This window comes from Oncorhynchus tshawytscha, linkage group LG13 (genome assembly GCF_018296145.1).
Source record: "Oncorhynchus tshawytscha isolate Ot180627B linkage group LG13, Otsh_v2.0, whole genome shotgun sequence".
NCBI classification, from domain to species: Eukaryota; Metazoa; Chordata; class Actinopteri; order Salmoniformes; family Salmonidae; genus Oncorhynchus; species Oncorhynchus tshawytscha.
Genome location: NC_056441.1, coordinates 52,287,275 through 52,313,936, shown reverse-complemented (window position 1 = coordinate 52,313,936; position 26,662 = coordinate 52,287,275). Strand labels below are relative to the sequence as shown.

Below are 26,662 nucleotides of genomic sequence, written 5' to 3'. Positions count from 1 at the left end.
ATACTGAATATGAATTAGATATTTATGAATTTAGTTTTCAATAAATTTGCTAAAATATATAAAAACATGTTTTTACTGTCATTAATGGGGTAGTGTGTGTAGATGGGTGTGAGAAAATAAATCAATTTGATCCATTTGAATTCAGCCTGTAACACAAAATGTGGAATAAGTCAAGGGGTAGGAATACCTTCTGAAGACACTATACACATACCAGAATCCCTCCACCCTCACCCCTCCCATTACCCCAAATGACATACTTAAGTTTTACTTGAATGATTGTGGACCATAACTTCCACTCAAATGGAAATGTACTCCTTACTTGTGTGTATGTACTGACCTTAATGTGTAACTGATAGATGCGCACACACACACACCACATGTTAATGTTTTTAAGTGTGCAAGTACAGTACCAGTCAAACATTTGGACACACCTACTCATTCCAGGGTTTTTCTTATGTTGTGCTATTTTCTACATTGTAGAATAATAGTGAAGACATAAAAACTATGAAATAACACATAGCAACCAAAAAAGTGTTAAATGAAAATATTATATGTTATATATTTGAGATTCTTCAAAATAGCCACCCTTTGCCTTGATGACAGCTTTGCACACTCTTGGCATTCTCTCAACCAGCTTCATGAGGTATTCACCTGGAATGCATTTCAATTAACCGGTGTGCCTTGTTTAAAGTTCATTTGTGGAATTTCTTTCCTTCTTAATGGGTTCGAGCGAATCAGTTGTCTTGTGATAAGGTATGGGTGGTATACAGAAGATAGCCCTATTTGGTAAAATACCAAGTCCATATTATGGCAAGAACAGCTCGAATAAGCAAAGTGAAACGACAGGCCATCATTACTTTAAGACATGAAGATTAGTCAATACTAAAGGGTACCAATAAGAAGAAGAGCCTTGCTTGGTCCAAGAAAGAGGAGCAATGGACATTAGACCGGTGGAAATCTGTCCTTTAGTCTGATGAGTGCAATTTGAGATTTTTGGTTCCAACCGCTGTGTCTTTGTGAGATGCAGAGTAGGTGAATGGATGTTCTCCGCATGTGTGATTCCCACCGTGAAGCATGGAGCAGGAGATGTGATGGGGTGGGTATGCTTCGCTGGTGACACTGTCAGTGATTTATTTAGAATTCAAGGCACACATAACCACCACAGAATTCTGCAGCGATACTCCATCCCATCTGCTTTGGGTTTAGTGGGACTATCATTTGTTTTTCAGCAGGACAATGACCCAACACACCTCCAGGCTGTGTAAGGGCTATTTGACCAAGAAGCAGAGTGATGGTGTGGTGCATCAGATGACCTGGCCTCCACAATCATCTGACCTCAACCCAATTGAGATGGTTTGGGATGAGTCGTACCGCAGAGTGACGGAAAAGCAGCCATCAAGTGCTCTGCATATGTGGGAACTCCTTCCAGATTGTTGGAAAAGCATTCCAGATGAAGCTGGTTGAGAGAATGCCAAGAGTTTGCAAAGCTGTCATCAAGACAAAGGATGTCTACTTTAAAAAATATATTTTTTTTGTTGGTTACTACATGATTCCATATGTGTTATTTAATAGTTTTGATGTCTTCACTATTATTCTACCATGTAGAAAATAGTCCAGATGAAGAAAAACCCTTGAATGAGTAGGTGTTCTAAAACTTACTGTATCTCTCGCTTAAACTGACAGAGTTGTAGGGGGATATATATGTTTTTTTGCTAATTAGATTTCCGAGGGGGTGCAGACATCGACCTTTGCTAATGGAAGCTTCTGACTGGTACTGTATGTATATCGTAAAGTCATTTGTCTGTTATGTCTTTTTCGTTATATGTCGGACCCCAGTAAGACTAGCTGTTGCTAATGGGGATCCTAATAAATCGAATCCAAATCCAAAGTATTCCCTTTTTATTACCCTCCAAGTTCTCCATGGTTGTTTCCCCCCCATTTTTCATACTCTTGTCTGCTTGGTTTCAGTTTCATCAGGGCACTTGAATATGAGTCAGTTGCACCACAAACTCTTCTCATTGGGGATGACCTTACAGGAGGAGGACAGAGGGCATCGACTGACTCGGCTGCTGCAGTTGGTCACGAGCCCATATTTACAGACCTTTTTACAAGGGAAAGTACCTTCCTTTCCTGCTCGCATTACATTACTAACAGTGAGTCTCCCCCCTTAGAAACACAGTGGCTCTTATTTTGTCAAGAGGTGTTTCCGTGTTCTATTCCTTTGTTTGAAATCAGTGTGTCTTTGTGAAATAGGTGTATATGAGGACTTGTGCTGTATAGTAGGCCTATGTTCTGTACCGTAGCTACGTATTGCTCTGCATTGACTATGTTTGTATGATAACCGTTTTCCTCTATTGCCTTTGTATGTTTTCCCTTAGCCTATTGGATTTGTTCTGACAAACTCACTGGGTAACTTGTCCGTGAGGTTAATCTCCCTGAGTTCAAAAGTTCAGTTTGAAATGCTTTTTAAAAGATGTGCTTTTGGGAGAAAAAAAACCCTGAAATTGGGTAATACTTTGGTACATGATGTTTTCCAGGTATGTCTGTTTCCTAGAATTACCTCAGCGAGTCAAAGCAGTAGCTTACTCTAGCGGTCCTCAGAGGGATTGCATTTGTGCCACTCTGTTTTCGCTATGGAGGTGCAGTTTTTACACTTCCCTTCGAAACACATTTTGGCAGTGTGAAATATTCCCTGAGGAACAAACATGGCCTTATATATGGAATACCACCCCTCGTCTTTCACATACTGGCTCTGTGAGTTGATGCTACCTCCCTTCTATTTACCCAACCCCACTTAAACACAGCACTGTCTACCGCACCTGGAAAACCTGAATGAATGTCAATACACATAGGCTACTGTGCCCTGTCTCCCTGTTATAGAAAAAATGGGCTATCAATGAATATCAAAACCGAGACACATAACCCACTTGCTTTGTGCCAGTTAATATGTGGATGCTTGTTTGTCAATCCAAGCATAAAACCGTATTCCTTAACTTTCTATGCACCTGTCACTGAATATAGTGGCCCAGCGTGCAGTGACAACACCCCGCAGTGCCAATGATGCTGTCCTTTATTGTCCATCGCGGTCAAATTTCTGACGCACTATTTTCACACTGAGCAGAGGTCTGAAATGGGATCATTAGCCTGTCGGAGAAAGAATGCTGTGTAATATTGTCCCAGGAATTGTACCACAATTCAGGTTCACTCAAGGTTCAAGATTGCATGGAAAACTAGATAGTCTTTGAAGAATCCAGCATGTTGAATTACAGATATTTGAGGCTTGACATGTCAGTGTGGCACTTCCCTTCTCAATACAGTCTATACAAATACCACTGCTTTACATGTGTGACGTGATCACACGACATGTAGCCACATTTTGACCACACGTGTGGCATCGCACATGGAAGGCAGTGTCATTCTATGATAATATTCACAAATGGTGGATGGTGACATCATCTCAGATTTGACAATTTGTGGGAGGGATGATTAAATAAATAAAAATACAAGAAAGGCCTTTATGATTCCAATAATAAGTTCAGCACTGTCTTGTGAAGTGGCTATTTGGATCATTATTTCAATTCTTGTCTCGTTATAGGTGTAACTAAAGGCAGTGCTAGTCTGTTCTTTTTAATAACTTGAATGATCCTAGGTCCTAATGGCCAGGCGCCGTGGGAATGATTGAGCCATCCCCTCACAGGTAAGTGTGGTATGGCAGTCAAAGCTGAGTGCAGAATCTGCCAGTCCTGAGATAGGTTGGAAGTCCCACTCACTCTGCAGCAGCACAGCTCTCATAGTCTCTCTCTGTCCCTCTCTCTCTCATGCTCTCTCTCACTCAGTATAAAGTAGGGGACATTATTGTCAGTGAACCATGTAGCTGTGTCCAGAGTGGGGACGCCTTGTGACAAAGGGGTCAGACACTGCCAGGAGACAGTTCCTATGGTGCAATGTTTTTTTTCTCATCCGTGTGAAATAGTTATGTTCTGCAAAGTTGTGTATTTTTAAGTGTATCTATTCATAACATGCAATAGGCTTTCAAACCTAACCTCTGTGAGAGCTCTTTGGGCTATGGCCAAGCACACACACTCCCTTTTCTGAGTTCTTCCATGTTTCACTCATAGCTGTATTCATGGTCAGGTGCCGTACTGCTGGATGATAACTGTGCGGATGTGGACCCACTTAGTGTTTGGTAAGACTATAGCTGTGTTCGAATTACTCATACTAACCGCACTCACTGTACTATTTATGACGTAAATTGAGTCTAAAGTATGCTTATTGGTCATAGTATGGATATAGTTAGTATGCTATAAGTTCCCGGATGTTGACACTATTTCCGTACTTTTAGGGCACATAATGCAATTCTTCTGAAAATGGGAGTGGCTTCACATCGTTTTCAGATTTGAAGAAAATGATGGGAAATATGTAGCCGAAGTCCAACGAGAGCTTCATCCAATTCATTGCTTTAACTAATTGGGAAAAATGTTAAGAAAATGTTGAGCAATGTAGTAAAGTAATGACTTTTCAAATAGGCAACCTTTACATGTTATGTTGGCTGACAATTTGTTAGCTATGCTATTCTTACGCACCACATAGTCCGTTTAGTTAGTCTGCCTTTTTAATTAGTTTCGCTATAGCAGTATGCAACACTATCGTCATGTTAGCTAGCTACCTAAAGTTAGTTGGCTAATAATACATCAAACTTGTCAATATATTAACTATATGCTATATAACTAACTACCCAATGTTTATTTACTTGATTATTCCCATAATGTTTTAGCTTAGCTAAGTGGTGTAGTCGTGCGTTCTCAATTAACATTATGGTGTTTTTGTAAATTCACTCTGGCTATACTTCAATTTCAGAGATGGCCGGTGTCAGTAAACCTTGGCAAAAAGCGTAATTAAATTGTTGCCAGCAGCACTGTTACAGTCACCAATGCTCTGGATAACATGAAACCTGCCTAACCAGCTCTTCTAGGGCAAGTAAAATGGTCAGTTATGCGTTTTCTCATTTGTATCTGGAAGTAGCTAGCAAGCTAGCCAACATTAGCCAGTTAGCTTGGGTGCTTGACTGCCATTGTAAGATCAGAACGCTGGAATCAACCCTATTCCTCAGCCAGAGCGTTCAGTGTGCGCTCTGAACGCTCCAAGAGCGAAATGCTCTGAATTTACAAACAGACAATCTGACAATGCTCTGAATTTACAAATGCCCCGAGCGCCCTCTGGCACTCCAGATTGAATTTCAGAACACACGCCAAGTCGGAAAACGTCTAGCTAGTCATTTGTTATGCTAACTTGCTAGCAAGAGGTTGCATAGCAACAGCATCAATTTACGGTAGACAGGCGAAGCGCTAGGACGCTTTACAGTATACATGAACAAACAGTATATAGAATAGCATGTAGTATATACTCATTAAGTATGTAGTATACAGTATGTTAGTATGGGTATTTGACCACAGTTTATGACTCAGCCTTACACCCCTTTTTGAGGTGTTTTATGCAAAAAATAGTAATACCTCTGTCATCCTTGGGCACACCTCTGAAAATAGTACATTTCCTCAAGATTAGGTTTCAAACGTCATGACCAGTTTTGTTCAGTTTCAGTAATATCAATGGAGTTTCAGTGTTGGATTGGTTTTCATGTGGTTCTTTGACAGGCTTGAAGTTATGAATACTCTGTGTATTAGCACATATAGCATATACTAATCCCTATGGGCCGTGCTTATTTGAACTCCCCTCTGTAATTTAGCTCCATGTCAACACCCCTTCCAGTCGCTGTATTTTTCCCCCTCTTTCTAATTCTCTCTCTCATTGTCTCTCTCTTTTCAAACCTTCTGCGAGTCTCTCCCTGGTTCTTCAGTAATATGAGAATCTGAAGTTGTAATATGCTTTCTCACTTTTCTTTCTTCCCAATCCTCTTTGCCCTCTTTATCATATTTCTACATTTTTTTCCCCTCTCAAGGAAGTGGGGCTAGCGCTGCCTAGCAGGAGGTTGAGGGGTGGGAGAGACGGGAAGCAGAAGAAGGAAAATGAAACCAAACGTCCTGAATGCTCTCACAGTGGTTGCACAACACCAGATTTTTTGTTCTTTCTCTGGTCTAGTGGAGAAAAAGGAAAGCAGATGAGTGCTATTGGGAATCCAAGGGAGGCAGCTTCCCCTAAATGTTTCATAACACCAGCAGTGCTTGTAAATCCTGTATAGGGAAACACAGGCAAGTGAACTCAATTGAGATGGGAAATAAAATAAAGGGAGAACGGAGTGTGTTCCAAAACCTTTGATCTGTCAATTAACCGCCATTGCTATGGGAGGATAGCATTATTTTATGAGAGGTAAAGAAACATTTTGTCATACTGGAAGGGGAGGAAAGTAAAGAAAAGGGCAAGAGATAGTTAGAAGGAGAGGGGGATAGAGATGGAGGGAGGGAGTGGGCGTGTCTGCCATGCGTCACACCAGGCCTGATGTGCAGGCGCTATCTCAGCACAATCCCGCCTGTCAACATTCCCCATTCCACTGATAACAGGCCCTACTTCACTCGCTCACTCACTCGCTCACTCACTCACGTACTCACTCACTCACTCACTCACTCACTCACAATCAATCAAGAGTCTGCTCTTTTAAAATAAAGAAGTATTTCCATGTATGGTAGGGGAGGCAAAATGTGCAGGGTAAAGTTTGATGTGTGAGGAGAGCGTTTCTGGGATTTGTGCTGCTGGTTCTTCTCTGTATATCATGTTGAATAATGTCCGACACTCTGGTGCCTGACTCAGGCCATTCATCAGCCATGTCTGATGGGAAATATCATAAATGATCATAATAGCATTAATCAGAACAGCAGTAGTAAATACCAACGGTTGTGTGGACACGTTGAGCTGTGTTTTCCCATAACATAACTTCCCCATACTTTTATGGAAAGGTCATGTATGCAGTAGTCACGTTTAAAGCGGGGAATATTTTAGATATTCAAATTGAAGCACAGTGGATTTGAAAACGCCACACCTCATTGGTGTATCCCTTTCACCAATCAGATCTGAAGCCGCCTCTTTGTCAGGTGGCGTCTCCCTATGAATGTTCTCTCACATTAAAGTAGGCCAAAGGTACAGTGCAACACCTTTCCGATATCTCACACGCCGTCTTGTATGTCTCCTAGGTCCTAGGTGCGTATGTGTGTTCCCCCTATTAAAAGTCTGTGTAGTTCCTCTGTCTCCTGAAGGAAGCTTCTCCCTGCTGCCGGTGCTCTCACGTATGCTCTGTATTTGCCACCATGGCACTATTGACACTCACAGCAGAAAGAAGTGAAAGGCTAAGCAATAACAGCAAATGTGTGCACATAGACATAAATACTTACACACACGCACATGCACAGTCCCTCAGGCTTTTAAAGGGAACCTTGTGAAGTGGGTGAAAACATTGAAGAGGTGTGAAGGAGGTTACTGTTTGTTGTGTAGATGTCATAAACGCTGGATCATGTTCATGTTTTGCTTGTCAAGGCCTATATTCTGTATATATAGGAAGGGGAGGACCATTCTCCTTAGTGAATTTCAGAAGAAAAAAAGTTATACTATTTTGATAAAACGATATAATTGACTAAAACACTGTTTTGCAATGAAGGTCATGTACTGCCTCAACAGCAATCTCTGGGGTAGCTCCATGGTGTAGCCGGAGGACAGCTAGTTTCCGTCCTTCTCTGGGTACGTTGACTTCAATACATAACCTAGGAGGCTCATGGTTCTCACCCCCTTCCATAGGCACACAGTAATAACTTCCAGAGGACATCCTCCAACCTATCAGAGCTCTTGCAGTATAAACTGACATGTTGTCATTCCAATCAAAAGATCAGACAAAGAATCTACTACTGAAAGCATAAGCTACTGCTAGCTAGCACTGGAGTGCAACATATATGGTGAGTAGTTGACTCAAAGTGAGAGAGGGACAATAGTTGAACAGTTTTGAAGAAATTAATTCATAAGACAATGAAGGAGAAGTGAGAGAAAGATAGATATATACTCTATATATCTTTACTTTTACTCAAGTATGATAAATGGGCTACTTTTTCCACCACTTCAGAGCGCGTAGATTGCGAGAAGGAATTATACAGCAAAATGATCATGGTGTTTGTATGTGGTTGCTATGAAAGTTAACCGTGTTTGCGTTGATCTGGGGTCTATTCAATTTGCCGAATTTGTTGCAAAATCTATCGAAAACAGAGAATGAAACTGGGATAAACATACTTGAATTTGTCCAATAAAAACTCTTGTTTGCAACTGTTGAACTAATGATTACACCCTATATCAGCTAGATGCAGGCAAGAGTGTGCAAGGTGCTATTGAATGTGTCACTGTTTGGATTACTCAAATTTTTCTCTCAACCTGTTGTAACAACCTCATGATGGGTATAGGGAACATTTGAGTATCATGTAGTAGCCTAAACCTATTGATGTTACATTGAGCTGGGTGAATGGAATATGAATGACAGTCATCCAATATGCTGTAATGGAAATAAGGCCATGCTCATAAATAACATTGTCCTTCCTCATCTTAAACGGCACTGACCGCCACTGTTATAATTATCCTGTTAAGCCTCCCCCCTACTTTTTCGGAAATTCTGTTAAAAATCGCGCAACATTTTGGCGTCCTGCTACTCAGGCCAGGAATATAGTATATGCATATGATTAGTATGTGTGGATAGAAAACACTCAGACGTTTCCAAAACTGTTTAAATCACGGCTGTGACTATAACAGAACGTCTGTTTCATCGAAAAGCGCAGGAAAATCTGATCACTGGAGATGGAAAAAAATATCCATGCGCCACTTCCATGGATTGTTAAAGGTGAACCGTATTAAATGAGGCCGAGCTTGCAGTACCTACAGCTTCCACAGGATGTATAGAGTCTTCTCATTTGATTCTGATTTGATTCTTGGTAGATCCGACCAAAGGGAACCGATTCCCTCCGACCACCAACCTGAGGCATTGTCTCTGTGTTTTTCCGGACATTTTTTCCACACGACCAGCTATCGAATTTACATCGCCTCCTGATGATTTTTATAGCTTATTAACGTGTAGTAAAACCTAAAGTTGCATTAGAAAGGTATTTCGAAGTGTTTTGTGAAAGTTTATCATCGACTTTTTAACTTTTAAAAAATGACGTTACGTTATGAAACGCTACTTTTTTTCCGTTTATCACACAGTCTTCATAGATCGATATCTAGGCGATATATGGACCGATTTAATCCAAAAAAAGACCCAGTATTGATTATGGGACATCAAGGTGTGCCAAGAAAGAAGATGGTCAAAGGTAACGAATGTTTTATATTTTATTGTGCGGTTTGTGTAGCGCCGACTATGCTAATTCTTTTGTTTACATCCCCTACGGTCTTTTGGGGTGTTGCATGCTATCAGATAATAGCTTCTCATGCTTTCGCCGAAAAGCATTTTAAAAATCTGACTCGGTGGCTAGATTCACAACGACTGTAGCTTTATTTCAATACCAAGCATGTGTATTTTAATGAACGTTTGCGTTTTAACTAATACTATTAGCGTGTAGCGTAGCGCATTTGCATTTCCAGAGCTCTAGGTGGGACGTCTGCGTCTCAAGTAGGATCAAGAGGATTTATGTACTGATAGAGAAACTAAAATCTGACAGTAACTTATTATAACTGAAACATTTACATTCAGCTGACATTGTCCCTCAATTGCAATACCCCGATTTAAGAGCAGGTTAATTTAGAACCTAACCCAATCCAATCCCTTGCCAAAACATTTCCCTTCATCGAAACCTGGTTCCAGTCCACTCCTCGTATCCATCTACCAGTGACTCCTACTCCCCATGCCCATGGACGTGACTGTTTATCCATGATTGTGAATTGCAAATATTGCTCATATATTGCTCTGTGAAATGCACTCTGCCCTCAAAGGGCATAGCTGTGGTTTTATGTCAAATAAAATGATATAATATTGTATTTGTCACATGCGCCAAATCTTTTCAGTCTCTCGAGGGGGAATAGACGTTTTTGTGCCCTTTACGACTGTCTTTGTGAGGGAGAGGTTGTTATCCTGGTACCACACTGCCAGGTCTCTGACCTCCTCCTTATAGGCTGTCTCATCATTGTCGGTGATCATGCCTACCACTGTTATGCCATCTGCAAACTTAATGATGGTGATGGAGTTGTGCTTGACCATGCAGTCATGGGTTAACAGGGAGTAATGAGGGGACTGAGCACGCACCCCTGAGGGGCCCCCGTGTTGAGGATCAGCACGGGGGGAGCGGCCCGTCAGGAAGTCCAGGATACAGTTGCAGAGGGAGGTGTTTAGTCCCATTGAGTTTTGAGGGCACTATGCTGTTGAACGCTGAGCTGTAGTCAATAAATAGAATTCCCACCTTTTGTCCAGGTGGGAAAGGGCAGTGTGGAGTGCAATAGAGATTGCGTCATCAGTGGCTCTATTGGGGCGGTATGCAAATTGGAGTGGGTCTAGGGTTTCTGGGATAATAGTGTTGATGTGAGTCATGACCAGCCTTTCACAGCACTTCATGGCTACCGACTTAAGTGCTACGGGTTGGTAGTAATTTAGGCAGGTTACCTTGGTGTTCCTGGGCTTAAGGGACTATGGTGGTCTGCTTGAAACATGTTGGTATTACAGACAGATGAAGACACTTGCCAGTTGGTCAGCGCATGCTCGGAGTACACATCCTTGTTATTCCACTGGCCCTGCTGCCTTGTGAATGTTGACCTGTTTAAAGGTCTTATTCACATCGGCTATGGAGAGGGTGATCACACAGTCGTCTAGAACAGGTGGTGCTCTGATGCACGCTTCAGTGTTGCTTGCCTCAAAGCGTGCATAGAAGTCATTTAGCTCGTCTGGTAGGCTTGTCTCACTGGGCAGCTCGCAGCTGTGCTTCCCGTTGTAGTCCGTGTAGTAGGTTTGAATCTTAGTCCTGTATTGAAGCTTTGCCTGTTTGATGGTTCATCGGAGGGCATTGCAGGATTTCTTATAAGCATCCGGGTTAGAGTCCCGCTCCTTGAAAGCGGCTGCTCTACCCTTTAGCTCAGTGCAGATGTTGCCTGTGATCCACAGCTTCTGGTTGGGGCATGCACATACAGTCACTGTGGGGAGTGTCAGGCCTGGTGTATGTTCAGATTCAGGGGCCTACACATCAAAGCAGGTCACTGGTGTCTTTTTATCACTACATCAAACCTCTCACTGAATGTGCCTCTTTTTTTAAAGGGGAGGCTTAATCTGAGCAATAATCCACACATCAAACATCCCGGGCCACGTGCGTGAGACCTTAGACCCTGGGATTATTTCTGACGAAATCCGTCTTAAGAAGGCAAACCTCCACAGTCAGTCCGATTGTTTTGGCCGTGCTTGGGTTTGACGTGGTTATGTGAGAGTGAAATCTCCTGAATCAGAACCAACACTCCGGCCTCCTGTATCCCGAACCTTGCCAAGCCATCCAAATGGAAGGCTAGAGAGGGACGGAAAAGGGACATATGATCACCTCCATCTAGGACAAGGGTGGATTCATGGACACTTGAGTCAGTTCTACCTTATCAGAGAAGTTCATGTCATGGCACACAAGGAAGAAATACATCTGACTGCTCGGGAGGATTTAGTTTTGAGCTCCTCTTAAAGTTTGTGAGGATTTAAAAGGGGAGTTATCAGGGTCAGGAAAGGTAATAAGCAAGAAGCCAAAGAGTATCAGAGTAATGCTGTGACGCAGGCTGCAGTTGTGTAAATGGGTGATATCTGCATAATTAATCCCTCAGTTTTCACAGGCCAATCTCTGTTGTTTTGGATGGCAAACAACAGTACTAGACTTTAGGAGCTCTGATTTTTTAAATTTAATTTAAATGTTTTATTATTTTTTATTATTATTATTATTTATTTTTTTAAGACTGTCACATCTGTGAATGTGGAATGTGTTTTGTTGGTTGATTGAAAAACAAGAAAACTTAATAAAACTTTAAATTGAAAAAAGAAAGGGGAATGGAAAATGTCTGTTTGGCCCTTTTGATGTGGTGTAAATTATCTTCCACCTATGGAAATTTTCTGAATTGTCACAAAATCTAAAACTTTCTTTGTCTTGATATGTAGGTCATATCTTTCTAAGATGAGCTTCAAAATGCCCAGGTTGAAGTGTGTGGGTCGTGGACTTTTTCAACTTTCCCTTAACACCATATAGCATTGTACCATCTGACATACAAAGGAATTGCTTTTTCAAGTGACAACTTAATAAAGTGTATTTATTTTTTATTAGATGAGCAATGTGTCATCTTTTGATCAAAACCTTACTTGACATTCGATTTAAGAATGATTATCTAACCATGTGTGTGAAGTTTTATGTCTTTGTATCAGTTGTTGAAACAGGAGTGTGAAAACATCTAGAAGGGATATTGAGGTGTGTCATCCATTGCTCAAGAACCATAATTTAGTCATCACTCTTATCCAGAGCGACTTACAGTTAGGGCTTTTCATCTTAAGATAGCTAGGTGGGACAACCACACATCACAGTCATAGTAAGTAAATTTTTCCTCAAAGTAGCTATCAGCAAAGTCAAAGTTAGTAAAGGGAAAAGGTAAAGTGCGAGTGTTAGTTCACGAAAGGCTTTTTTGGGGGGGGGGCTGTGGAAATAAGAAACTCTTCGAAGAGGTAGGGTTTCACATGTTTTCGGAAGATGAGCAGGGACTGTCTTAGCTTCAGGGGGAAGTTGGTTCCACCATTGGGGTTGTGCCAAGAGACCAGAGGTGGCAGAACGGAGTTCTCGGATTGGGGTGTAGGGTTTGAGCATAGCCTGAAGGTAGGGATTGGCAATTCCTCTTGCTGCCCCGTAGGCAAGTTGTGGATGCGAGTTTCGGCTGGAAGCCAGTGGAGTGTGCTGAGGGATGGGGTGACATGGAAGAACTTGGGAACGTGGAACACCAGGCGGGATGGAGCATTCTGAATAAGCTGAAGGGGCTTGATGGCACAAGCAGGGAGGCCAGCCAACAGCAAATTGCAGTAGTCCAGACTGGAGATGACAAGTGCCTGGATTAGGACCTGTGTCGCTTCCTGTGTGAAGTAGGGTCGAGTCACTGTTTTGATGTTTTCAGAGAATGACAGGGTGTTGTCCAGGGTCATGCCAAGGTTCTTTGCACACTGGGAAGGTTGACAACCATGATGGTGAGGTCTTAGAGCTGACTGGCCTTCCCCGGGAGGAAGAGCAGCTCTGTCTTGTCGAGGTTGAGCTTGAGGTGGTGGGCCGACATCCAAGCAGAGATATTTGCCAGACATGCAGAGATGTGTGTCGCGACCTGGGTGTCAGAAGTGGGAAGTGGGAAAGGAGAAAAGTATTTGAGTGTCATCCGCATAACAATGATAGGAGAGACCATGTAAGGATATGATGGAGGAAAGATATTTTATGATGTCACATAGCAGGTGCAACCTGTTTCTGTTGGTAGCAGGCAGGAAGTCAGACAGTGTGCAGATAGAGAGAGAGAGAGAAAGAAAAAGGATGTTTCTTGTTGTTTGGCAATTTTGTACATTTTAATGAGCTGTAAGAAAAGTGAAAAGATCTGATAATTCAAATCATGATGCATTGAAATTGGTATGTGTGCCGAGTTGGCTAATTTAGGTTAGAAATGTTTTCTGACACATCTTCTCGGCTTTATACTGGTCTGGTACAAACTCATTAAGAATTATTGAGAGAAAGGTTATAGGCCTACTAAACAATCTTAGCAATGAAATGTCACTAGAAACAGTTGTAGACTGAACTTGGGCCAACTAGGGAAGTGACTCATGGCATACTTTGAGGTCAACCAAAAATCATTTGTTGGGCAATTTACAATTAGCTTTGGAAATAAATGCATTGCATTTTGTCCCCTTATCAGGTTTCCTGTGTTTTGGCGGGCAGAGGAGATGGCAGACAGATAGAGGCTTCTCCTTTCCTCACTCCTCGTCTCTCAGTGGGGTCCGTTTGGGGTCTTAGTCACCGGGGTTTGAATCAGAGGCCGTGTTTGCATCGAACACAGTGACTCACCCTGCTGCTTTAAATCACAGGAATGCCCGCAATGCTGCAAGATGGCTGCCTCTGGGCTGGTGCCATACAGACTCCAGCTGAAAGAGAGGTTTGACTCCCTCACTGCCAGAGAATTCCCCTCCTTATCCCACTTCAGTCATACCGATTTGGTACACCATTTTAAACAGGTTGATTTAATGTCTTCAGAAGAACATAGCTTTGACTGATGCTTGTGTTTAACCCAGAGTTCCTTGCATAGTTTTGAGGTTGATAATAACCTGCATACGAACAAATGTTTAGCTTTTTTCACTTAATCACTCACTCACTCACTCACTTCGGGCTTTTTTTAACAACCTATTGACCTCTTAATGTTATGACAGTAAAACCCTATTTGTAAGCCTACATCTGTTGGCTCAGAGTGCAAAGTACCCCAAATGTTGTAGAAATGTACACAGTAGTGTTAGTGTTACGTACAGTATTAGCAATAGTGTAATAAGGGCTTTTATTTCCTAAGAAAAATAATGACAAAGTCACACACACACAAGACTAATTAAATTGATGTGTTTGTTAGGTATAGTTATGTACCTTCACTCGTCAGTCAAATGCATAACAATACTGTATCACATTTTGTTAAGATCATCAAGCCATTCATACTGAGAGAGCTTTTATGAGAGGTTCAAGTCCCTCTTAAATGGAGGAAGGGGTCTGGGGGATGTTTCTGATTTTTCTTGGAGTATCCTTTTCTGTATGAAATGCAGTCCAGGCTTTCCCACATGTTTTTCGTTTCCGTCCTTGGTTCTTCTTCTCTGCCCGTCATCTGGAAGGTCTTCTCATTTGTTAGTGAAATATAGCTGAGAGGTGTTAGTCACAGGGTGAGCTAGAGCAACTGGAGATGCTAGGTGACGTCGCGAAGAGGGGCCTGTCAAACAATCGGCAGATGCTGGGAGAGGAGGCGGATCAAGACCCTAGGCATGGGCCTACCGCATGGAGGGGTATGGTAGTGGGTTAAAGGCTTGGGCTTTGGCCTACTGGAGGTGTATGATAGTGAGCAAAAGGCTTAGGACTGGGCCTATGGAGGGTGTGATGGTGGGCCAAATATTTTGGCTTGTGCTGATGTGTGGTAGTAATGGAGGTAACAATTCAGTCTTACTTTTCTGTAATTTATGCCATTAGTGATTAGTACGGAAATTAAATACAAGTGTTTATTATTCAATTCTTAGCCGATTTTAACAAAGGGGCAATCATGAAGTTTCATGAGTAGTCAAACCTAAGGTAAATCTGCTGTACAAATTGTGTGGTTACCAACTTTGCGTACGTTACTTGTATTTTAAATGTGTATTTATACATTTGTCTTAAACATTTGCCGTATTTGAAAGCGGCCACACAGAGTAGAAGGTTCCTGGTTTCTATTGTATTTGTAAATTCAGCATATTGTCTGTTTGAGTTGTCTTGGTGATACGGTGAGAAGGGTGTACCACTTGTTGTTACTAGAGACCAAGTCATAACACGCTTCATTACTAGTTCCTCAATCAGCAAAACCTCAAAGCAAACAAAACACCTGTCAACGCCTAATGACCAATGAGATGAAACTGTAACGTGATGCTCGCCATAAAGTATGGAATTCTTCTCATACATTATTACATTTTCCATTAGGATCTATAAAAGGTGGACCGGATAATTGAAATTATAGAGGACATTTAATGCTGACGCAAGTTTTTGGATTTACTTTGGCAAAATAAATTTGCTTTCAGAAGCCATATGCCAACATATTGACACCACCCACATCCTTTTTAATCAGTATTGTTTTTTATAATATATGAATGTGCATAATTACGCGTTTACACTATTTAACCAAAGTACATACTCTGGGGGTATGGATTTCGATTCTGTCCATCTACCACGGCACTGAAACTCTGTCAAAAACCCTGAAAGTTTCCCATTCCCCAGAGACCATATCACAGTTCATTCCTCCGGCTGAAACCTCAGGCCATATGTTGAAAATGTCACCAGGGAGGTACCGTTCAAACCATGCTATTCTGCGCCCCCCACCCACGCTATCCTCAGCACTTATCATGAAGAACTATGAAGAGCCTAGAACTAAAGCAAAACGTCTGTCTTCCTAGATCAGTGAGGAGGAAGGTGAGAGCTGCATTCCTGACCTGTGGAGGTGAGGTCCATGGGAGGAAAGATCTGCTGCTCGATTGGTGGGTTTTCTTTTCAATCCAAGCTGCCCAGAGCACAAGCCAGCCAGTGTGGCTAAGAGTACATCCCCAGGTTTCTAAGAACTCTGACAACAATTCCAAGGAAGAGAGATTGACACACTTGCTTGTAAGACCACACACTAATTAACCAGAAATCTTTTTGTGATTCTTAGGTTCCCAAAGCCTACAAATGACTGGTATGATGAAATCAAGGGGGTGGGTGATCTCTTTTCAACCTGACAAATGTTTCTTCGCAAGTTCTACACTTTGTTGTCACTGGATGTACATTAGAAGCTTTATTGGAAAAAACATCCAGAAACATACCACTGCTAATGTTGACTCAGTCTACCAGTGTTTTGGCATTGATGGGTGTGACTGTAATGTTTGATTTGAACAGGTAAATGTGAAACTCGTTACATCTCTTCCATTAATTACGTAATTCTAGTGAACTTTTCAGCCTGTAGAGAGGCTTGCTTTTTATTTTGTGTCCATATTGTCTATTTTGTAAAATGCTCGATTTTTTTTCTAATAGGTCATGTGACACCATAATATATTTCTATTTTCATTTTTAGTAAAGCCTGGATGGAAGAACCCAAAGCTTGCATGTGTTTGTGACAAATCTTAATATCTCCGCTATAACTACTTTTTTGTTACTATCTACTGAATCACTGCTGTAAATCAGGTTGTCCGACACTCCTTGGCTTTGTCGTAACCATATTGCTTATTCTGCCTTTCAACAGTGCTTCTTTGTCAAATGTGCAATGTTGTTTTTTTTCTGCCTTTAACACAAACACCTAGGGAATTTGAGACATAAGGAAGTTATTTTGAAGGAATAACACACACAAAGCGTGCGATCATCTAAGCATTTATTTTCTTGTTTTGATTGTCTGTGATGTTGTCTCGAACATTAAGACAATCCTTTTGTCTTCTTTTGTTCCCTCACAGATGAATCCATCTGAAGTCCCGAACGCTGTGCCAAAACCACAAGTGAAACAGAGTCACATGAGGTGGAATGAACATTGAGGCTTCGTCACAGGCCACAATGACTCAGACTTAGAGGACCCACTTACTTCCACACTCACCAATTTACCCACCCGCTAGCTCTGAGACAAACACTCATTCTTCTCCATACTCACAGCTATTTCTGCACATTCTGAGAACTTGGTTTACCGCTTCTCAAAAGTGCCACGTGTTGTACAGCAGAAGAAAGTGAATCTTGTTTTTGATGAGGATACAGGTTTATCCCGTTCCCACACGTGAAGAGTGAGAACAACATGAATATGGTATTGGAACAGAGCCAATATCGGGCCTTTTTAAGCTCTTAAAGGGAAAAAATAGCCCGTGTGGTCAACCGAACTGCAAATTTTTGCCTGGTGTGGTTTACTGTAGTCATCACAATTCTGTGGTGGCAAATGTAGTAGTTTTTCCCAATAACATTGTAAAATTTGAGAGATAACCTTTCATAATAAAAAACAGAAAACTGGACAAATCTGAGGAAATCTAACAGCATCCCAGACCGTTAATTGGCAATACAACTTGGCTCTGCTGCATGGTAGCTTAAGCAATGGTACACTTTTAGGAAAAAAAAGTTATTCGGCTGTCCCCATAGGAGAACCATTTTTGGTTCCTATGTTGAAAGGGTTCTACATAGAACCCAAAAAGGTTACACCGGGAAACAAAAAGTGTTCTTCAAAGGGTTTTCCTATGGCAACAGCCGAAGAACCCTTTTAAGTTCTACCATAGCAACATTTTTTTTAAGAGTGCACCACAAATCATGTTGCCACAAAGCTGATTGGTGGAACAAGGGTCAGTGTGACAGAGTTTTACTGTAGTCATCACAATTATTTTGTGACAAATGAAGCCTTGTTTTTTCCATTTGCTATTAACAGTAAGACACACCTCTTCATCCTCAAAATTGATAGAGAACATTTTCATAACACAATGAAATAGGACACACTTGAGAAGTAATTGGTTATACAACACAGGGCACCTGATTGGTAGATTTATCTGTAGCGTCATAAATAATACAAAAAAACCCGTACGATATCATCTGATTGGTGGAATAACGACCAGTGTGAGTGTCCCTGGTTTACAGCCTTACCCCTAGGCGTGCGTTGTGCCAAGAGGCGGGACTGACTTATGGAGCTGTCTTTGATTGGGCAAGTCTCTGAGCTGGTGAAACGGGTTATACTGTCCCACAGCAAGGGCAGAACCCAACACAGAGTTATATTTTGAAGTCGGGGTGGGGCACAGGTAGGGACGAGGCCTCACATGACACAAAATCCACAGGACAACAATGTCAAAACAACCTGTCAAAATGCCTCAGTGATATAAGATCTAGAGTACTCCACCAAAACAATGATGAAACCATGCAGGTTTACTATATTATTCCAATGGAAAAGTTCACAAGTTTACAGAGAATATTTTCTTCATGTCATGTGTCACAATTGCATTCCTTGTCATACTATTGCAAATAGTGAACTCTATGACTGAGTTAAAATTGCTGTAAGGACCTATACTCCACTGAACCACTTAGTAAATGGTGGGGGTGCAGCAGAGGTTTCATACAGGTCATAACACACAGACACAGACAAACACGCACAAGCACAAACCGCTGACCTTCACACTGGTAATGTTTTCTCTCAGTGAAGAAAAATCCATGAAAAAATGGTCAACATTACTGGAAAGAATTAGAGTACGAAAACTCCAGTGACTTGAAATTTGAAGCCAACCTGTTCACAGAGATTCTTGTCTCAAGGCCCCTTACATAAGGCAACAAATGATTGCATGGAAATGTTGAATAGTAAGGTCAGGTGAAATAATTACTAAACTTCTGTCTTTTTTGGGGGGTGACTGTGGTTTGTTCCATGTTCTGTCTTTGTCTGTTGTCTGTTCAGACAACCCACACCCTATTTTAAATAGCCCCACCCAGTTACCGATATTTAGAAAACTGGAAAGACAAGCTAAGCTTACCGTAGATCTTGCATTCCTAGACATAAAAACAGTGTATATAAATAATGCTAAAATATTATACAAAACATCAACAACCTCTTTCCATGACAGACTGACCAGGTGAATCCAGATGAAAGCTATGATCCCTTATTGATGTCACATGTTTAATCCACTTCAACCAGTTTAAATGAAGGGGAGGGGACAGTTTAAAGAAGGATTTTTAAGCCTTGAGGCAATTGAGACATGGATTGTGCATGTGTGCCATTCATAGGGTGAAGGGACAAGACAAAAGATTGAAGTGCCTTTGAACGGGGTATGATAGTAGGTGACAGGCGCCCCCGGTTTGTGTCAAGAACTGCAACCCTGCTGGGTTTTTCACGCTCAACAGTTTCTCGTGTGTATCAAGAATGGTCCATTACCCAAAGGACATCCAGCCAACTTGACACAACTGTGGGAAGCATTGGAGTCAACATGAGCCAGCATCTCTGTGGAACGCTTTCGACACCTTGTAGAGTCCATGCCCTGACGAATAGAGGCTGCTCTGAGAGAAAAAGGGGGTGCAACTAAATATTAGGAAGGTGTTCTTAATGTTTGGTGTACTCAGTGTCCGTCAGCCACAATACAAATGGGGACATACTAAACATCTGAGTGTGCACTAGCTGGTGCTTGGTTACAATGTTGACCGCCATTAGAACGTTTTAATTCACCTTCTCTGCAGGCCGCATGTCTTAACTACGTATCCGTCTCTCTCACTCTCCCTCTCACCCGTACACACACATACAACCCCACACATACGCATAGACGGACGTTCATACTTCGTAGCTTTAAAGTTTGAGCTTGTTGCCTCATGTAGCCTGCTGTGTGCAGTGTTTGTGTGTAACACGATGTAGGTGAGGGAAGAGCAGAGGCGGGTGGCTCTGCAGGTTGTTCAAGGAGCGGTTTGTGGTGTACGTCTCCCACAGCTGTGAGCTAGGAGGGTGTTGTTCACCATTCACTAGCCAAACCTCCTCACATCCCTTATTTGCCATCCTTTGGGGACAAACACAGCATTTTTTTCTGACTCTGTTTACCAGGCCTTCGGGCCAAGTGTTTGCAGAGTGAGTTTGTGTTTCTGCCTGTGAGTAATAACAGCCCTTGGATTTCTAAATGTGGCCATTATCACAGCTGGCTGAAAGGGGAGAGCTGTGGGCAGAGGGAGTTGGATGGGGGTGGGGGATTTTTTTTTTTTTAACTAGTAAGTTTGGGTCAGAGCCCTGGATGTTGTGTTAGTTCATGCTAAATACATATTACACAATCAATAGTTGAGTAGATCTATAGTAGAAAGAGGAATAACATGGGAACAGGTTCTGAATGAAGTACCTGTTGTAAACACACAATAGAATCGCAGGGGAAACCGTGTTAGTAAGGATGAGATACAGATTACCAAAGGGCAGACAAAGGGGAAATAAAATGACTTAACTCGGTTAAAGATCAACTTCTCCTTATCGACGGTCATTTTTAGCTCATGGGTCAAATCAGTGAAGGAGGTTGACATACTTTAACCTTGACCATGAAACAATCATAGGACCTGAGTCATGTTTTTCCACAGGCTGAGGGAAAGAGACTCCCTGCAAGAAAGTTCTGTCTCAAAAAGGCTACATGGTTCTTGAAGCGTTTCCACCGGACTAATTATTTGTAGAATGAAGTAATTCAGAATGCTCACCTGATTTGACAAGGTGCAGTTGGCAAGGTGCAGTAAGCTGGCCAATGTTAACCATAAACATGGGACAAGTGACAGCTCATCAAAATACAATCTTTTACTCCTCTGTAGTTCTAGGCCAGTCGTTGTGTAGCCAAGCTTATCTGCCATGTTTATTTATTTGATTTAACTAGGCATATGTAAATATAAAGTCACGACTACTTCTACCATTAGGTCTGTGTCTTTGTGGCTTAGCTCGCCTCATATACTAGACGCACATACGATTGCCCTCTACCAGTTCACTGTCTGCATTTTGAAGTCCAAAGAAACTACAGTGATTCGTGTTTTGTAGCTGCCCTCATTCGAAGGGACGTAGGACTCCATTTCTCACTTTATTGTACCTTTTAGGTCAGTACACTCTGGCGGCTGTACTGTAAAGGCTCTCTGACGTCAGTGTCTGTGCTTGGCCTGAATACTGTTAGGCAAACACCCTTTGGACTGTGTCGAGGAGGAACTGCACACTTCCTCTGTATTCTTGCGTTGCGGTTAGCCTGTGGTACCCTGTATTGTATTGTACTATAACGGCACTAAAACATTTTTTATGGCACAATGGAACAATTCAATGTTGATCGGTTTTGTCTTTTATATCAACTTAGATGCAGGGACCATGTCAAAATTGGAAGTTCTCATTCATAACTGAGATGAATGTACCTGCTTTAACTTCAACTGATGGTTGATTAAAGAACTGAGCAAGACTAATAGTGGCTACATAGTATCTAGACATGGCCACTATTTACACTGCACTGGTCAAAGTTGGCCTGGGCCCGGGTGGAAACTGCACACCCTCATAGCGGTGCCTTTGTTTTTCTTCTTACCTTCACGTCATGGCATCTCCATTCTCGCCTCTTGGTGTGAAGTGCACGCTACCAGTACAACCACAACATCATGCAGACTGTTAACTTCTCAGGGAGCTGTGCAGAGGGGCGGCTGCTGATTTTAGACGTGTTAATAAGACGTGTGGGAGTGCTAGCTGCGTGCACAAACACGCTCTAATGAGTACAGAAAGGTCCTTGCGCAGCATGGGTTTGTCTCTATTTTGATGGTAATACCAGTATGTGTAGTGGCCTGAGTTTAGTAAGTGAAGGTGGTCCTTTTTTTGTGTGTCATAATGGCTGGCTTTGACTAGTCAGCAAGCACCATTTGGGTCAGTATGACATGGTTCAAGTCATCTTTGCACTAGTTGAGACAATCTGTCTGATCACTTCTGAGAACATGACTGTATCAGGTGCAGTGTGATGGTTATATAGTGTGCTAAGTAGGGCAGGCTGTGAAAGCATGTACACATGCATTGTTCATGCCTGTGGGACTGCACCAACCACAGTGTGACAGACAGCGGGTCTTAGAAACTGGAAAGTCAACCTGCTTTCCTGCTCAGCATGTTCACACAAAAGAAAAGTATAACCATCTCACCCTTACACCTATTCTTCTAGATTGATCTATAGGCTATACAACAAGCAAATCATTTCCCATTGAATACGTGTCTTTATTGCCAAAGCTTTATAAAGGTACCAAACTCACTATCTATTGGACAACAGTTTTGTACTTAACTTTTAACTAGTGACCCATTCCATTCAATACTATTTCTAGTTTAATGTTCAACTAAAGTTAAAAAAAATACAATGAATCAAAAAGTAACACAAGAAATGGACATATCAACAACGAGGCTATGTAGAGGGGGTAATGGTACCGAGTCAATGTGCGGGGGTACAGGTTAGGGCAGTTGGGGGGGGTAAATGTAAATAGATACACTTCCCTATCACTGCAATTATAGCATATATAGACATACAGTTGAAGTCGGGAAGTTTACATACACTTAGGTTGGAGTCATTAAAACTAGTTTTCCAACAACTCCACAAATGTCTTGTTAACAAACTATTGTTTTGGCAAGTCGGTTAGGACATCTACTTTGTGCATGACACAAGTCATTTTTTCAACAATTGTTTACAGACAGAGTTTTTCACTTATAATTCACTGTATCACAATTCCAGTGGGTCAGAAGTTTACATACACTAAGTTGACTGTGCCTTTAAACAGCTTGGAAAATTCCCCAAAATTATGTTATGGCTTTAGAAGCTTCTGATAGGCTAATTGACATCATTTGTGTCACGTTCTGACTTTAGTTCTTTTGTTATGTCTTTGTTTTAGTATGGTCAGGGCGTGAGTTTGGTGGGTTGTCTATGTTCCTTTTTCTATGTGGTGTTTTTGTGTTTGGCCTGGTATGGTTCTCAATCAGAGGCAGGTGTCGTTAGTTTACTCTGATTGAGAATCAAACTTATGTAGCCTTTTCCCACCTGTGATTCGTGGGTGATTATTTTTCCGTTTCAGTGTTTGCACCATTCGGGACTGTTTCGGTTTTCATTTTGTTTCTCTTGTACTTTTTGTATTCTGTATCCATTCTCATTAAATTACTTTATGGATACATACCACGCTGCATTTTGGTCCTCCAATCCTTCCTACTACTCCTCCTCAGAAGAGGAGGAGGAAAGCCGTTACAGAATCGCCCACCAACCAAGGACCAAGCAGCGTGGTAATGGGGAGCGGCAGAAATCTCAAGACTTCTGGTCATGGGAGGAGATTTTGAACGGAGAAGGACCCTGGGCACAGGCTGGGGAATATCGCCGCCCCAAGGCAGAGCTGGAGGCAGCGAAAACTGAGCGGCGGTGGTATGAGGAGGCAGCACAGCAGCGCGGCTGGGACGAGAGGCAGCCCCAAAAATATATTGGGAGGGGACACACGGGGAGTGTGGCTAAGTCAGGTAGGATACCTGAGCCAACTCCCCCTGCTTACCGTGGAGAGAGGTGGACCGGGCAGGCACCGTATTATGCCGTGAGGCGCATGGTGTCCCCGGTGCGTTACATCACAGCGCCTCGTATCGGCCGGGCTAGAGTGGGCATCGAGCCAGGTGCCATGAAGCCGGCTCAGCGCATCTGGTCTCCAGTGCATCTCCTCGGGCCAGGGTACATGGCACCAGCCCTACGCATGGTGTCCCTGGTTCGCCGCTGTGTGAAAACCTTGTGAAGACTTACAGAAAACGTTCGACCTCTGTCATTGCCAACAAAGGGTATATAACAAAGTATTGAGATAAACTTTTGTTATTGACCAAATACTTATTTTCCACCATGATTTGCAAATAAATTCATTAAAAATCCTACAATGTGATTTTCTGGATTTTATTTCCTAATTTTGTCTGTCATAGTTGAAGTGTACCTATGATGAAAATTACAGGCCTCTCTCATCTTTTTAAGTGGGAGAACTTGCACATTTGGTGGCTGACTAAATACTTTTTTTATATATATATATATATATATATATGATTGCTATTTTAGTGTGTCACCTTTTCTAGTACATACAAAATACAAGAAATACAAGAAAGAAGTGTATGTGAAGTTGTGTAAGTTGTGTATTGGCTCATCTGGATTGGTTCCCTATCTTTTTCCATAGCAACAGTTTTCATGGCCCAGCAACTAGCTGCACATGCCTCAGAGAGACACCCAGCATCTGTAGTCTGAGGGAGGGAAAAATGTTATTGTTAGGCAGTCAGGGTCAAGAAGCAGCTCCCTCAGTTCCAGCATTTCATGCAATAGAAGATGTTACAAATGTTCAGTCAGTGAATAGTGGATGGCCAGTGGTAATGGATGTGTTCCAGATTGAGACTGTGTTAGGGGTGGTGTGGGTTGGTGGTGTAGGGTGACTTACTCACTGTCACCGCTTATGGAGACGGCGGCTAAATGAAGGAATGGGTCAAATCAAACTTTATTAGTCACATGCGCCGAATACAACCTTACAGTGAAATGCTTACCTATGAGCCCCTAACCAGTAACGCAGTTTCAAGAAACACGGATAAGAATAAGAAATAAAAGTAACAAGTAATTAAGAGCAGCAGTAAAATAACAATAGCGAGACTATATACAGGAGGGTACCGGCACATAGTCAATGTGCGGGGGTTCGGTTAGTTGGTTGTAATGCGTAGGCGGAGTCCTTTAGTCCAGTTGTGGTTAGATACTGCAGGGGCTTTTTTTGGTGTCGGGGGTGGAGGGTCACGTTGACCTAATCTCTGAGGAATGTCCTTCCTTCAAGGTCCAATTGTGCAAACTCAAGGACATTGGGGGGGAGAGGGGACTACTGGCTCGACTGACTGACGTTCACTCAAATATCAGATTGTTTAAGTCAAAGATGAATGCTTCAACAGATATCTGCAAGCTGTATTCATTCTGTCAATGGTTTCTGCAACCAAATAATCTAATTGTATATCTATGTCTCAGAGGTCGAATAGCACATTGTGTATCATAAACGACATATGTGTTAATAAGATGTAACTGGTTCCGCCAGTCTAGTTAGGAGGGTTTGAGCAAATCAGATTATAACAACCTTACAATACAGGTTTTTATTTACAGTTAACTTTAACAAAAAGTTCAACAGTATGTACAGGTTGTTTGACAGCTCAAAAATACTCCCAAAGCTGAGTTATCAAGAGAGCTTCGCAACACATGTTGTATAAGCAGTTTTCTTGAACAATGAATATGAGGCATAGGTTTAATGGGCCTACCTGAACTTGACACCTAATAAGCCTAAACAGGTCGTTTTTTTCAAAGGTAAAATGCACATAGGCTTACCAAAGTAAATAAAAAAACATTTACACAACAGAAAACATCAATACTGATACTTCCGTCACCGACAATAGCAGGTGTTAATATTTTCTTTCAGTAGCTTATTACAATAGCCTACCTATCCTACTTATCCGAAACGGAATAAATCAAAGCAATTCCCGGAGTCACCAACACAATGTATTGAGGAAGTGAAGCGAGTGCGCACCATAGATATAGTTAGAGGACTCATCTTTGTATCTGTGCTATTGTAGCCTCTTTGACAGCATGGGCAGAGCCATTGAAGCAATCTCAATATTAAAGTAGTACATTTTATTTCCTATATTTAATGATTGCTCCCAAATCATCGGAATCCTCATCCAGTTGACTACTTTAAAATGGTGGAAGCCCTCAATGGCAATGCCCATGCTAAATTATATATATATATATATATATATATATATATATATCCATGATGAGTCCTCTATCTATCTCTATGGTGTGCACTCGCTTCACTTCCTCAATACATTGTGTTGGTGACTGATTTATTCCGTTTCGGATAAGTAGGGTATTGTAATAAGGTACCGAAAATATTAACACCTGCTATAGTCTGTGACTGAAGCATCATTATTGAGGTTTTCTGTTGTGTAAATGTTTGTCTATTTACTTTGGTAGGCCTATGACAGCGCCTACACAACAAAAGGTGAACAGAAACACAGGCTGAACATGAAATGTATGCCCTATCTTTGTTGAGAAGATACAATAAATTCTCACAATGATTTAATAAGAAGTTGTTTGTGAAGTCTTTATGTATTAGAATCTTTAGTAGCACAAACAAATATGCGTGCGCCACAGTCACTCATGTAAGCACAATTGTTGGCCTACATTTGTTCAAATTGTGTATGGCGCCCTATGGAGAAAGAGTGGTTGCGCTGGTTTCGCAGTGGTGGTAGTGCAACTGAGTTCACTTTACCATAAAACATTTTCATAAAAGCTGAACCAAGCGGTACCTGAGCGGCAAGTCTTGGGCCAAAAGCCTCCTTAACAGCTTCTACCCCCAAGCCAAAATACTGCTGAACAATTCATCAAATGACCACCCAGTCCATTTGCATTGACCCCCCTTTGTTTTTACACTGCTGCTACTCGCTGTTTATTATCTATGCATAGTCACTTTACCCCTACTTACATGTACAAATTACTTTG

General features: G+C 41.8%; 1 long non-coding RNA gene across 1 annotated transcript; it reads left to right on the top strand.

The window, feature by feature from the left end:
* Positions 1-2,016: 2,016 nt before the first annotated feature.
* Positions 2,017-17,829, top strand: LOC112265945. Its single transcript, XR_002955858.2, has 4 exons — positions 2,017-2,153; positions 16,109-16,189; positions 16,360-16,402; positions 17,132-17,829. It is a non-coding gene; the product is annotated as an uncharacterized LOC112265945 (long non-coding RNA).
* The last annotated feature ends 8,833 nt before the right edge of the window (positions 17,830-26,662 follow it).